The 14,764-nt window shown below is 34.0% G+C and overlaps 1 long non-coding RNA gene across 1 annotated transcript; it reads right to left on the reverse strand.

The window, feature by feature from the left end:
* Nucleotides 1-11,022: 11,022 nt before the first annotated feature.
* On the reverse strand, nt 11,023-11,579 carry LOC138126833 (uncharacterized). Its single transcript, XR_011157977.1, has 2 exons — nt 11,224-11,579; nt 11,023-11,154 (listed from the first exon to the last, which is right to left on the reverse strand). It is a non-coding gene; the product is annotated as an uncharacterized lncRNA (long non-coding RNA).
* Nucleotides 11,580-14,764: the final 3,185 nt, after the last annotated feature.

Consider the following 14,764-nt stretch of genomic DNA (forward strand, 5'->3'; position numbering starts at 1 on the left):
TCTTAACCGAAAACACCTGTTTCGTTTCAACTTAATATCTAACAATAGTGGATGTTCACTACAGCTGCATCATCATTATTATTATCATTACTTAATTAATTTTCCATCTGTGATGTCTTCATCGTGATTAAGACTAAACCGAAGTAAACTTTGCCGAAAAATAAATTTTTTGTAGCTAAATTATTAATTATCTGAATCCTTCTGCGGTAGAGGCAGCGCGCCTAGACCCTTTTAATGGCCTCAAATCTTGGAAGAAGCGATTTTTGCAGATGTCACGACAGAGCTATTACGACATAGAACAGAAAGATAGTAATTTATTAAAAAACCGAAAATAACTAATAACAGGGGCAAAAAATAAATTCATCGAAATTACGGGTTCGCTGTTACAAATAGTACTAGTCGAGGAGGCACACAAGTCCAAGACCACCAGTAAATAATTCAATTAAGTCTGCTACCCTAATAATACAGTAGGCAGGTGGTCTTCACTGTTTTGTTTACTATTATTTTGGAATATTTTATAGTAATTTTGCACCACTCGAATTAACCCATCAAACCATTTTAGACCACACACGCGTTCCTGCATTTATATTCCGGAGGTGAACACCAAGAGGGACGTCCACCACGGTAATGGATTATCATTTGATTTTAATTCTGCTCTTCAGATTTTAACGTCGCGTTCTTCAAAGCGACCATTCGAGAGTTAATTTGTTCTTCTCTGCAATAATTGCACCGTTACTTCGAAAGCAACTGTCACCGGTACATTGTTCTCTCGTTAAGCAAGAAAGCTCGTAATGGGATTAATAAACATGAATTATGAATGTAAATCTAGTCCGGTCTAATCTGAATGACAGATGTTGTAGAAGTGGTCGGCGGTACTGCCGCCGGGGGCGGTTTTTCTCTGCAAATTGACCGACTTCGTCTACGTCGGATACTTAGAGCAAATTAGATTTGGTCACGAATACACAAATGGACCAAAGAGACAGGAGCAGACAGGAAAATTAAATTGGTACGAAAAAATCGTCTCGGGGCAAATTGTGATTGTTTAAGCGAGGTAATTTCTTAATAATTGAAGATGGATAATTCAGTCGTTAGGTAATAGATTTTTATTGGAAGAGATTCCACACAAAAAACAGCCTAACGCTAATAAAATATAAAATGAAAGCAATAAATGAAGTAATTAAGAGGCGCAACTGGTCAAGAAGCAGTTCGTTGATAGGCTCATAAATTATAAAAATAAAAATTAAATTTATACTTACTTAAATCATAATAAATTTATATTTTATATCTTTGATTTTAATTTTTTTTTATCATTCGTAAAGCTGAAGTAATGAAAAGAAAAGAGGGGCTTAAGAATGAGAGTAATTACGTCACCAACAACGCCTCTTCTACCTACTTATATCGGGTGTTCATTTAAATTTATCACCACGGATTACAGATCACGGATTAGCTGTTTAAATCTAACGTCACTTTTTGCGTTGTTTGTGTTTTTACTCTGCAGCCAGACAAGTGGTGCGTTCACAATCGACTCTTCAACACCAACTTTGAGGAGAACACCCGATATATATAGATCGGCATTTACTTTTTTTTTTATATAGGTTCTAGTCAAAAGAATTCCAACTGTTATTGTTAATACCACAATAAACAAATCTAACAATATAACATACAAGAAGTTAATACCAAATATTTACTCTTTTTTTCCACTTCCTAGAACAATATAATAAATTCATAATCATTCAGTTTAGATTTCAATGTCTTACACCTGACGAGTTTTATTTCTTTTATTTGATTAATTCCCACACACCAATCAGAGCGCTTGCTTTCCTCCAATCAAAAATGTTTATCGCAATAAAAATGTCCTACTACTCTGTCATTTGTCAAAGGTGATTAAAATTGCATGCTACTCTGTCAGATTTTCAAATTGTTTTTAATAATTGCATCATAAATAAATAATTACCTAATGTTAAAGTTTATATTCTGGAATTAATCTTGCCAAAAATAACACGACCTAATTTTTTACATCTGGTAAATTTCCTAATTTTCACTGAAACATTTTTGCCTTAGACAATTTCACTCGTTGATATTTGAGCATTTTTATTCAAAGGTTAAACCCTCGAGCTAAAGCTCTCGGGCCTAACCAGAATAAAAATGCCCAAATTGTACTCGTAAAATTGTCAAAGCAGAAAGTTTTCGTAAAATTGCAAAATTTATCCGATAAAAAAATTAGATCTTGTTATTTTACCTTCGAAAAAAATTTACCTCTCATTGAATTGTGACCATCATGTACAAATTTCATTTGTAAGGTAAGAGTTGCCCTCATTTGTAGCAAAATCAAATATATCTTTAATAAAATTTATGGAATGTGGGCTTCGAATAGAATTTAAAGAAGTTCAATTATTAAAATATTTTGAACAAATCAGATATCTAGATTCAATCTACTTTTGATATAAACTGACAATGTATTTAGACGAAATGTTCTTAAGATATGTAGATACTTTACGTTGTTGGCATCTTGATAAAATTGAAAATTCAGTACAATTATTTACTCTTGTAAGAATCTCTATGATGGGATCTTGAAGATAATACAAAATTGTGGGTTCTTGATATAATCATTAACCACAGCAACTACGTAGTTAACGCCAGTTGATGTGCCACAAAAGAAATATTTTATCTTTCAAAGTAGGAATTATCTTGATTTATTTAAAAATCTTATATGTACTCTTATTAGATATGTTTGATTTATAGTCGTATAACGTTTTTTGCATTCTTGTAATTGATTCGAAATTCGATATAATACAGAAGATAATACTGTTACTTATGATACAGAGTGAATAAAATTAATAATTATGAAAAACTGAGATGGATGATTTAACTTTTAGTTTCTTCAAGTGTGATTTTTTAAAATGATTGCGGTTTTTACGATAATGAAGCGTTTATAAGAGGAAATAGTTAAATACGAACCGAGTGCCAGAAGACATGAGCGCATATTTGAGGCACGAGCGACGAAGGAGCGAGTACTTCATTTGCGTGAATGTGCCAAATACATTTTCGCGCATAGAAATTTGTAGAATATTTTTTGAAACGAACATTATGTCTGATTTGTCGTGCACACTTTGTGAATAGATGGCGCTTGTCCATGCGTTTGCCAAACAGTCAAATTAATAGCGATTTATTTTCACTCTTTCGAAATTTTCAACATCAAAATTGGAGAAATGGCGTTTTGTAAACCAGATTATTATTATCAAGTCAAATTATTTCTAGAATACTCAAAAAGGCGAATGCTTTTTGGATGATTTTAAAGCACTAGTGCGCGAAATTTACATTCGCGGTTGACTGTTGCGGTAGCGAAATGTCATTTTGAAGGTAGTGAATTTAATTTAAAATGTTTGACAAATCGTTAAGTTTTTGAAAGTATTGTCGAAATTCAGTTGTACCAGAAGTCACATAACAACCTGTATTTAATAGATTATGTTTTTGACCTTTGCTAAATTTTTTCAGATGACATTTTCAGACTCTATATACGGTAACTTGGTCAATCCCAAACACCGAATTACTAATAAGTTTATCGGACCGATCTAAGCTCGCATACCTAAACGACAGATGATGAAATATATAAATTATAATGTTTTTGAAAGTGACAAATGACAGGTATAAACGGTTATCCGTAAACACCGCCACACAAAAAATCCAGCAGCCTGTGGACATAATTCAAATTTTTGGACCTGCTCCTAGACCCCCTCTCGGCCCGACCCCAAATCTACAACAACACAGCCACCTGCGTCTAACCCTTGGATTCAAACAAATCGCCGATTAACACATTGTGATTCAACAGTTTTTTGCAGACTCTTCCTTCGGTCAGCGTGAGAGCAAATTTGGGGAAAACGCGGCGGCATCGGTTCGTGTGCGGTCACTCCTATTTCGTCCTTTGATGAACGTGATCATGACGAATTCCTTTGAAATAACACTTCGCCATCCAAATCTTCCGTCAGACAGATAAATCACGTACGAAACTATTGTTGGCGGTGGCAATTTTCACGCCTATTGCGACGCGTTTCAGGTCCGGCGTTTCTTCTTTTGGCGAAGAAAAGGCCATAATGGCCGTGTTGTCGTCCGGAATAGATTAATTTTTAATGATCACGTTTCTGTCTGATTGGGCTTATTAGTGTGAGGAGGAAACCGTCGCATAATCGACATTGTTTGTTCGACTACCTAGGTGGCACGGTCACCTCACTATGTCGGAATAATCCTCATATCTTCAGCCGCTGTCTACTCTCTCTTTACCTGCGAGTTGAAGTGGACGATATCGCGCCATTCAATCATACAGACTTATTGTTCAACGGTCGCACTCCAGACACGCGTTCTCTTGCCTTTTATCTTCACTTCTCTTAATGATAGAGATTAACGGACGTCACAAGTGAAGATTTGTCTCGCGACTGATGAAAGCGCTTTCTTCGAGAAAAAGTGTGTCGGACACGAGTGAAAAATAAATGTACTGCTGGGAGGTTGGGAGATCAAAGGGCCAAAGTCATCAGCTCGTTTCTGAAAATGAATCTGATTCTGTCAAAGTTTTTCAATTACTGTTGTTGAAAACTTTGGTAAAAAATTCGATTCAAAAATACTGATACTGATTGAAAATTACTAAAAGCTAATAAAACCTAACCCAAAATATCTTACAATCATAATTTTGACGTTTTAAAAATTATTTTATTTTTTGTTGGAAGTATCGGGTGTTCATTTAAATTTCCCTTCAAAGTGGCGTTGAAGAGTTGATTGTGAACGCACCGCACTCGTCAGTCTCCAGAGTAAAAACACAAACAACGCAAAAGTGCGTAATCCGTGGTGCGTTCACAACCGACCCTTCAACGCCAATTTTGACCAGAAATTTAAATGAACACCCGATACTTTACACTTATTGTCAGTTTAATTCATTTATTTATTCGATGGAACCAGTTATCAAATCATTTCTTTACTTATGAATATATTCATGAATTGTCAGTTTTAATCTCCTTAGTGTGTGGATTCTTTCCAAACTCACGAATGCTTTTGTTTTTTTAGAAATAAGCACGAGTGGCAGACACTTGTGGCAACATTGTATTACAAGTAATCTAATATTCGTAACTGTCTAACTGGTAAAACACACTATATCTGTACACCCAATCCTTCCATAAGTTTTGCTCCTGATATATGTTACCACTAGTGCGGTAATAAAGAATTAACAAAATATCAAAAAAGAAAATTAACTTTGCAACCCTTATCAAATCTTGGTGTTGGAAAAACTATCTAGCTTTAGATACAGCTCAACGTTGGTAGAGGCGTTGGATTCTCTCATGGGCTGTGACCTTGGAAATATCTGCGCGAAGGCAAGGCGATAAACCAGTAAAAAATCTGTAAGTGAAAACTGGACCGATATTCGTCGTTTGCGCAGACCTATACTAACTGAAGTACCTCATGGAAGAGTAGGAGGAGTCAACGGTTTTCTTATCAAAATGGACTGAAAAATGTATAAAGGGGAATAAGCACGAAAATTTCGTTTACTTTGATTTTTCTGAAATAACATTGACATTGTAGATCTATTATGGTATCGCAGCTTTTATGTTCAACAATGGAACAACAATGAAGTTCCTCAATATAGTGTTTTAGGATCTTTTATGTTTGTTGTACAGAAGCTACAAAATAATTTTGTCCCTCTGTTTGTTTAATGCAGAAACAAGACATTAAAACTTAGACCACTGTACAGGTTATCGAAAAATTAATTAGTCATTCGAGATAATTTTAACATAAAACATGTTATCGAATGTAGTTTATTACTCATAAAGTGCATTCTCAGGTAATTATATGTACTTGAATTTAATATGCAAATAACTTTTGCCTTGCAAGTTTTATAACGCACAATCTGTTCCAGACGATCAGAAATAAAAACAGTTCTAGGTAGAAGGAAATTTTCAAAATAAAATTTATAGGAAAGTTTCCCTTCAGAAGACGTAATTGAAAAATACGTTCATTTGAAAGTGGTGGATAGCTAATGAGAAAGTAAGGCACCATCTGTCAGGGCTTTGCTAAATTGTTATTTGAAATGTCATTACTCTTATTTAGTTTGTTTTGTTTTTCAATATTTGTGTTTCTAATACAGGGTGTCCCCAAAAAAGAAGACGAGTCCATAACTCCGTTATTTATCGGAAGATTTTAATTATCTGTAAACCAAATTAAATGGTTGTTAATAGGCTACAAAATGGCCTAATAAATTCAAGTATAGGCCCATGGACTTCAAAGGTAAACTGTCAAAATATTTTTTTTCAAATGGGATTACATATTTTTTTTTAGTAATTCTGATATAGATTTTTATTCTGAAAACAACAATGTATCACAAATATACACTTAAATACCAAAAATTCACAAAAAAAAATAATTTAAAAACGTTACTATCGTCTAGAACATTTTTGTTTTGCGCTAAACATGGCGGCATATCTGCGCAATCCCACATGTTATTATTTGTCATTTGTTTTTCCAGCTACCTTAATTTGGTTATTACATTGTAACGCAATGCATTTTGATAGCTTTTCGCTTTGTGCTCGTCATTTGTTTCAAAAGTTAGTGTTATTTTTTTTATGTGGAGTTATACTTGTGATACATTGTTGTTTTCAGAATTAAAATCTAAATCAGAATTACTAAAAAAAAGTATGTAATCCCATTTGAAAAAAAATATTTTGACAGTTTAGTCTTGAAGCCCTTGAAGCTATACGTGAATTTATTAAGCCGTTTTGTAGCCTACTAACAACCATTTGATTTGGTGAATAGATAATTAAAATCCTCCGATAAATAAGGGAGCTATGGACTCGTCTTTTTTTTTGGGGACACCCTGTATATCGGGTGTTCATTTAAATATATTCTCAAAGTTGGCGTTGAAGGGTAGATTGTGAACGCGCCACTCGTCAGTCTACCGAGTAAAAACACAAACAACGCAAAAAGTGAGGTTAGATTTCAATAAGTGATCCGTGATCTGTAATCCGTGGTGCGTTCACAATCGACTCTTCAACGCCTACTTTGAGGAGAAATTTAAATGAACACCGGATATTAATTTATACATTTACAAATTAATTTAAATAATATGTTTTTGTTTTAAATTTGTCTTTTCTATAAAGATTCAAGATTTGTGTAATCAGTTTCACTGCTTTTTAAAGTTTCATGTGATTTCATTTTGTAACATCCTGTATTAAAAAAAACATTTATTTTTTACTTTTTATTGTAACTACATATGTAATAAAAATAAAGGAAGTTTTTTTGAAAAAATGCAAAGAACAAAACAATGATATCTACAAGGATGAGCAATAAGAGGATGAAGGAGATAAAGGTTTAAAAAAATGAAAAAATAATAATATGTGATTAACAAAAACACAATCTGAGACGAAAAAGGTAGAACAGAACAATTTGGACTAAATAGATAGAGAATCAACTGAGATAAAAATAAAAGAATGTGAAACAATTTGAAACATACAAAATAATAACAACAAGGGCCCCATGAAGTTAATTTAACAAATTTAAAAAATTGAAAATGGAACAGAAAACAATGATGACTTAGCTATACGGAAACAAATCTAATTGATTGATAGTAAAATAATATTGCACCAACTTAATAATTATTTTGATTACTTATCATATTTTGTAGAGATTTGATAAGTTTATAGAAACCAAGAAAAAAATCGGTCATTGTTCACTTTAGCTACTTCTGGAATTTTCCCGTTTTTTCTGGCTAGACAGCCTCAGGGCGTCCTCCTACATCGTTTTCCACCACCCAAACCTTGTGCAAATGAATTTTCCTTACCCTTTAGTTATATGTACTAAGACATTGACGCGACCTTGAAACACAACAAGAGAGAAAAAAAGGCATTTGCACAAGGTTTGAATGGTGGGAAACCATCTAGGAGGACGCCCCGAGGCTGTCTAGCCAGAAAAACCGCGAAAATTCCAGAAGTAGTTAAAGTGAACAATTACCAAAAAATCAATACTTTTGCTTGTGAAATCTCTAGATTTAATTGCTTGTCGATCGCTGAATATTTGCACATTGACTTTATTTGCAGTAATTGTGAAAGTCGTCTCGTTTGACAAATATATCCAAGACGGTTCCGTCACGTTGTCAATACGCAACAGGTGTGGGGTAAGTGGGTTAGATGGGATTATCAGTCCGAAGTGTCAGTTACGCCACTGCGTATGTTGCGTAGTAATAACTGTTCGTACGCGGTGTAACCAAGAGGCGCGGATCCCGTCCTTTAATTAAATGCGACTGTGTGTGTACTTGTTTGTATTAAAATGTCAGTGTGTTATTTACATCCTGGTGGATAACACGCGTCGAGGTTGACTCACATATACGGTACACATGGACGAAGTCCCGCATTCAGGGCCAGACTGGCCCGGCGAAAGTTTCACGGGGCCAACGCCTTGGACAACACACGCAAAATAATTAAACGTTTTGTTCATTTTGATACTCATGCGAAATGGTACAAAAATGTTTTGCGGAAAAATTGAAAGTGGTTCTAGTTCTAGTTCAAGTTTTAGATGTCATATCTACTAAATAAAGGTGTGATAAATGTTACAATCTATTTGATTGATTGTCTCGCGCATTCAAATGAAATCCTGGGCTGAGTAGGTATTGGAAAAATTAAACCGTCTAGAACAGTGTAAAGTTTGAATTTACCGCCGTTTGACACGAATGACATTTGTTTATGTTTAATCGGGACATAATTGAACATGTTTGTTTTCAGCAAAAGGTGCCCTTAGATATTTGTTTCGAAAATAGGAATCGTTAAGTTATTCTATTTTTAATGTATAATATTGCAAAGAAAGAAAAAAAAGAAAGATTTTTTTGGCTCTAAATTTTAGGTTAGCTGTCAACATGCTCTAATTAATCTACGCTTAAAAAAGCACAACAATTGACGGTTTCCAACGCCTCCTCAGCCCAGGATTTCATTTGAACGCGCGATATGTATTTACAACAAGGATTTGAATAAGTCTATTATAGACTAAATATACAGAGTGATCCTCAAACAGTTTTCACTTTCTTTAACCATCTATAATCTAAATTATATCGGGTGTTCATTTAAATGTATCCTCAAAATTGGCGTTGAAGAGACAATTGTGAACGCACCACGGATCAGTTGATCAACTGTTTAAAGCAAACCTCACTTTTTGCGTTGTTTGTGTTTTTACTCTCCAGACGGACGTGTGGTGCGTTCACAATCGACTCTTCAACACCAACTTTGAGGATAAATTTAAAAGAACACTCGATATTTCGTTATTATTCGTTGCACGTATTTTTTTATCTGAGATTGAAATCAATAAATCAAACCAAAAGCAACTAACTGTACTCCACCAACTGTCACACAGAGATTATCTTTAACTAGTTGAACTTTCTCTTTATGTCACAAAAATTATCATGGTTTTTTGTCAGTACCTATTCATGTTCAAGAGATACATTCATTACTAAGGATTTGATTGGCTCCTACCAAGTCTCCAAAATGGAAACTGCAATAGAGTTGTGTATTGTTCACCACGCTTTTAACTGGCACTATTTGACGGATCTCGAGTATCCGCAGCATAAATGATGAATAATAGCAAAGGGACTATCACTCCCTCGGCCTTGAGACAGCCCAGATTTTATGGCCAATAATAAGGAAGAAGAGTAGACGTTATTATGAAAATTATTTTCAAACTTATCTTCTAGATATGATCAAATTCAATACAACGAAGACATCGTACATGGATACCAACAGAACCGTCTATCAGAGACCTATTGCATCTATCTAAATGGTTTTCCATCCCTTCAAAGATAGAGAAAACTGGGTGAACTCACGTCTTGAAGCAAGTTTGCCTCACATGGGATTAAACCGTGGAATTTGAAGTGGTTAGATCATTTGCTAATTGTGCTCTTGTTGCTAAATACTTGCGACTGAGCTTCAGTTAATTATTTTCTTCGAGTGTAAAACCTCTCCCGTTCAAGCCATCATTTTTATCATCTCTCCAACACCTAAACTATATATTTCATGTTGAATTTTTTTTTCTAAAAGTGATTTTCTGGCGGCAAAGCCTACGCACACTTCAAGGTACTTAGGCTTTAATTGTTTTGTTTACAATGGGACTATCTACAAACTTCAACAATTTTCAAAATTGAGTGACATATTAGGTATTATCTATTCTAGTTCATCATTGTGATGAAATATATCTGAGTATTGATGCAGAGTGTTTATTTTTTCCTCTAACATGTATCGTACAACTACTTAACTTCCTTAAATTTGTAGCTTTATCTTTTTATTTGTGAGTGATGTTTACGAGAAATTATTGTATTCAAAACACAGCTCGTAGATACTTTGATAAGTAAATCACAAATTTCTAACTCTCCCATTTCGGTGCCATTGTATATTGTTTTCATTATCTCTATCACATCCTCCTTTATTTGTTTTACTCTATAAATTCCATCATGTTTACGATAACTTTTCTGTTGAAAAAATTGTTTTACAACCTTAAAAACACAAACACAAAGGCAGTTCTGGTACATCTCTCCTAAAGAAACTATGCGAAAAGCTGCGCGTTACTTTTGGACAAGTCCAAGTCTAAGATTAGACTCATCAGTTTATCAAAATAACTCTTTCTTATGACTTGCTAAAAACTCACGGTCATCACTTGTATAATCTATTCATTTTGATTGTGACCACTCCGTAGTAACTTTTCAGTTGCTAGGTTATTGATAGGGAATTTTAGATAACACTAAATCCAGTCGCAGTTGGCAACTCTCGGAGGCGCCATTTTGACAGAAACGTCACGCTCACAGAAGACAGAACGGAGAACGACTTGCGCAAACGTTTTTCGACGTACACTGTGCGCATATCTATAAAATTGAGTTTTGGTACAACATTTTAGAATTCAAAAACAAAATGCCACGTCGTCTTCTCAAAGTTGGGACCAAACGGTTAATATTGACTTGTTTCGAGACATTTATTGAAGCCAACGGGAAAACAACTCACAAAGACGAACATCACCAAGAAAGTTAACTCTATTTGTGCTTTTTTTGTTGTACATTTTGGATAGTAAGTGTTGTAGTTTGATACCTTCTGCCTTTTCATCCCCTGTAAATTATTTTTTTGAACTTTCTGTCTGATTAGTTTTTATCTGAAAATATTTGTATTAATCAATGCTAATTGATTAGTAATCCCCAGGCACTTTTCGCGTTTGTCTTACTGCCAAATGACCATTTCCTTCGTTCTTCATTAATATCGAGAATTGCATGAGGTGATTTCGAAGTTTTTACGTTAAATAATCTGTACCTGGATATAACCCCACTTTTCAACAGACGTGATCACAGAATCAGACAGACGTTTTTAGTTTCTCCTACTTCAAATATTGATTTCCGTTATTAATATTGATAAATACATTAAAATCATTGCTTTACTACCATGGTCAAGTTTTAACAATTCTGACATTTTCACATCATGTTCACACCACACAAATATTTAGTGTAAAACGTATGCAGCACACAGCTAAACAGCGCCTACTATGTTTTTCGTTGTGGTCACAATCAAAGTGAATAGATAATACTTGATATCACTTTTGAAGATGCTTCTTCCGACTTCAAATGTGTGCCTAGTAATCTTCTGATCTTAGTGCCGGTACCGTCTTATCATGAGATATGGATCTTTGTGCATTGATATGTTCAGTCTTGTAAATCCAGTTTTGTGTACATAGTTCGTGATACCGTGAGATCGAAAAAAAAAAAATGAGAGTTGTCTGTGACCAAAAATTTCAGTTGGCAATTCGTTAAGATTTCAATTATCAGATGTCAGTCTTGAAAGTTAGGTTAGTGATTTACTGATTTTGAGAACGTTGAAGTCTGCACTGTACTTTCCATAGTACTTACTTTGGACCACTACTTTGATGAGGAAATACATAGTGTGGTACTGCAAATATTTAGATTATTATTTTCATTCATTACATTCAAAATTTTTATTTTTTAACACTGACATTCTATTCAGGTGTTTCATCAATTTAAATACGTTTCAAATTTTGATTACTCATTTCCTTATAGACTTACTCATTTTTATCAGTACACAATACACCATATTATTGTCCACACTTTAGATAATTTTTTACTGAAAATTTGTTTACATCTACACAACAGACTGATACTATCTGTATAACGGGTGTTTTTTTCTTTTAATTTGGCGTCGAAGTTGACGTTGAAGAGTCGTTTGTGAACGCACCACAGGATTACAACTCTGATCAGCTGTTTAATTCTAACCTCACTTTTTGCGATGTTTGTGTTTTTAATCTGCAGTTTGAACAACCAGTGTTTTTAAGACGAGTGGTTCATTCACAATCGACTCTTCAACGCCAACTTCGACGCAAAATTTAAAAAAAAAAAACACCCTTTACACTTGTTTCCAATTTAAATTTTGAAACATTTTTTTTTAACTTAAAAGCCTCGAGTAAAATTTCCTGAGTACCCCCCCAGTCCGCCCCTGCCCTCAAAGTGTCTTACTATTACTCGAAACAACACCATGTGTATGACCGGCGTCACATGCTCATTCCATTCGCGTGGCACGTGTACACGCGTCCGTCTATAGATCACCTCATCTGTTGCTTGCTTTTAATTGATTGATAATCGTCAAGGTCACATTCTCGAAGAATTCTGTGTGCGTCGGATCCGGATAGCGCGGGATCCACCGCAGATTAGACTTTTCGCGTCTGCTCTGACGAAACCTTTCGCTATCGGTGCCCTATTAATTGTTATTACAACCTTTGAAACTCGCACGAGTCTGGTCTTAGGGGTTCAGGGGTCACTTCGCCACTTCATTGTTGTTATTCACAAAAACACTGACGCACGTCGTCTATGACGCTGGAACCTAATGCGGATGACTATTATTTTGAAAAAAAAAGATTAATCGTCCGAGATGTCGAACGTCGATAAGGAGCGCCAAAAATTTTTAATCTTCCCGTGACAAATGACACGGAATTCTGGCATCCGAGAGTGGGTGCGACAATGCTCTAAAAATATAGATACGACAGAATTTCTAACAAGTTATGCAAGGCTGTAGTCTTTGTCAACATTGCTTTAATATTATTGTGCATGGAAATTAAAAAAAAATGTCTACGTGGTGGAACTTTTGCTTGCAAATTGATTTATTTACACTTTTAGAGCGATGATTTGCGCCTTTTTTTCTGAACGCAATATTTTTATGTTGCTAGATAATATTGTTTAGTAAATACTTGATGTGTATTTTAGCTCATTTTTAGTTCAGATATTTTCTCTCTTTTTGTCTCCTATAGAAATGTTGACTATTTTGTTAGACTTAACCTTCAACTCATTATTTCGTAATTTTTGTTTAATTACCAATAAAAGCATACTGTTATGTCTTTTGGTTAAAACGGTTGTTTACGATTTATTTTGGTACTGCGACACTTAAAGTTATTTAGAACACACTGTAGTCCCTGATCCTGTAATCCCTACATAATTACCATTTTGATTTGGCATTATCTAAGAACGTACGTTTCAATTCTAATTTGTTTTAATTCTAACTAATTTAAAATTAATATTACAATTTAAAAAATAATACATAGATACTTACAAATTTAAAAAATAAACAATATTTTGGTTAAAATTGGGGCTGTAAAATCATATTTTTTTGCATATCGTAATGAAAGTGGCACTTTTTTACTTGCAAAATCGTAGTGAAAGTAGTACTTTTTTGCATCATTTTATTCCATCGCCTTGGAGATGATTGTCAAAGCATACCTATTTTTTTTTTTTGTAATTTTTTATAAATACTTTTAGACCAAATTTTTCAACTTACATATGCAAAAAATCATATTTTTATACATTTTTTAATACTAACGCTTAGAAACTATCCAGTGTTCATTTAACTTTCCCGTCAAAGTTGGCGTTGAAAAGTCGATTGTGAACGCACCACTCGTCAGTTTGCAGAAACAGAATCAACGCAAAAAGTGAGGTTAGATTTAAACAGCTGACCCGTGATCCGTAATCCGTGGTCCATTCACAATTGACTCTGCAACTCCAACTTTGACGGGAAATTTAAATGAACACCCGATACCTTCTATCAATAAAATTTCATTTAACAATTCTTTATATTTAAAATTAGTTAGTTAACTGTAAACATCTGCGTAATGGTAATTTATGCAACTAGTGTATAAAGTACCTAGTACTTTTTTTACCAATGGGAAATTGAATTTTTTTATACATTTTTTACTTTTCTTCATTGTTATTATAAACAGATGGTTTACGCACTAAAAACAGTGAAATATAGTACAGCTTTTTTAACGTTTGTGGAAAAAAGCTTATTATTCTTTACTTAAGATAAAAGAAGAGAAGATCAGGTCAGGTTCACCCCTAAGTAGGCCGTGTTGATCTAGAGTAGTATACTATACAAACAAAAGTAAAAAATTTAAACACTGAATTTTAATGTGGGGTCTGTAGTTCTTGTGTATTCATTTACTCGCCGTGGAATGTCTTCAATTAGAAGATCAACATCCTTGTGGCAGGCTCATTGTATCTCATTTCATTTATCGAAGGCGAAGATCTCTGATATCCGAAGGCATCTGCATCTTGAAGCAAATTGGGGAATCTATTAGGACAAGAATAACCCACAAGTAATAAAAGCAAGCAACTAATATTTTTTCATACTTTATTTCAATGATCAATCATTTGAAATTTTATTTCAAACTATAAATAATTAATAAAAATTCTAAAAAAAAAGTAAAAAAGTTA

Source organism: Tenebrio molitor, chromosome 3 (genome assembly GCF_963966145.1).
Source record: "Tenebrio molitor chromosome 3, icTenMoli1.1, whole genome shotgun sequence".
Lineage (NCBI taxonomy): Eukaryota > Metazoa > Arthropoda > Insecta > Coleoptera > Tenebrionidae > Tenebrio > Tenebrio molitor.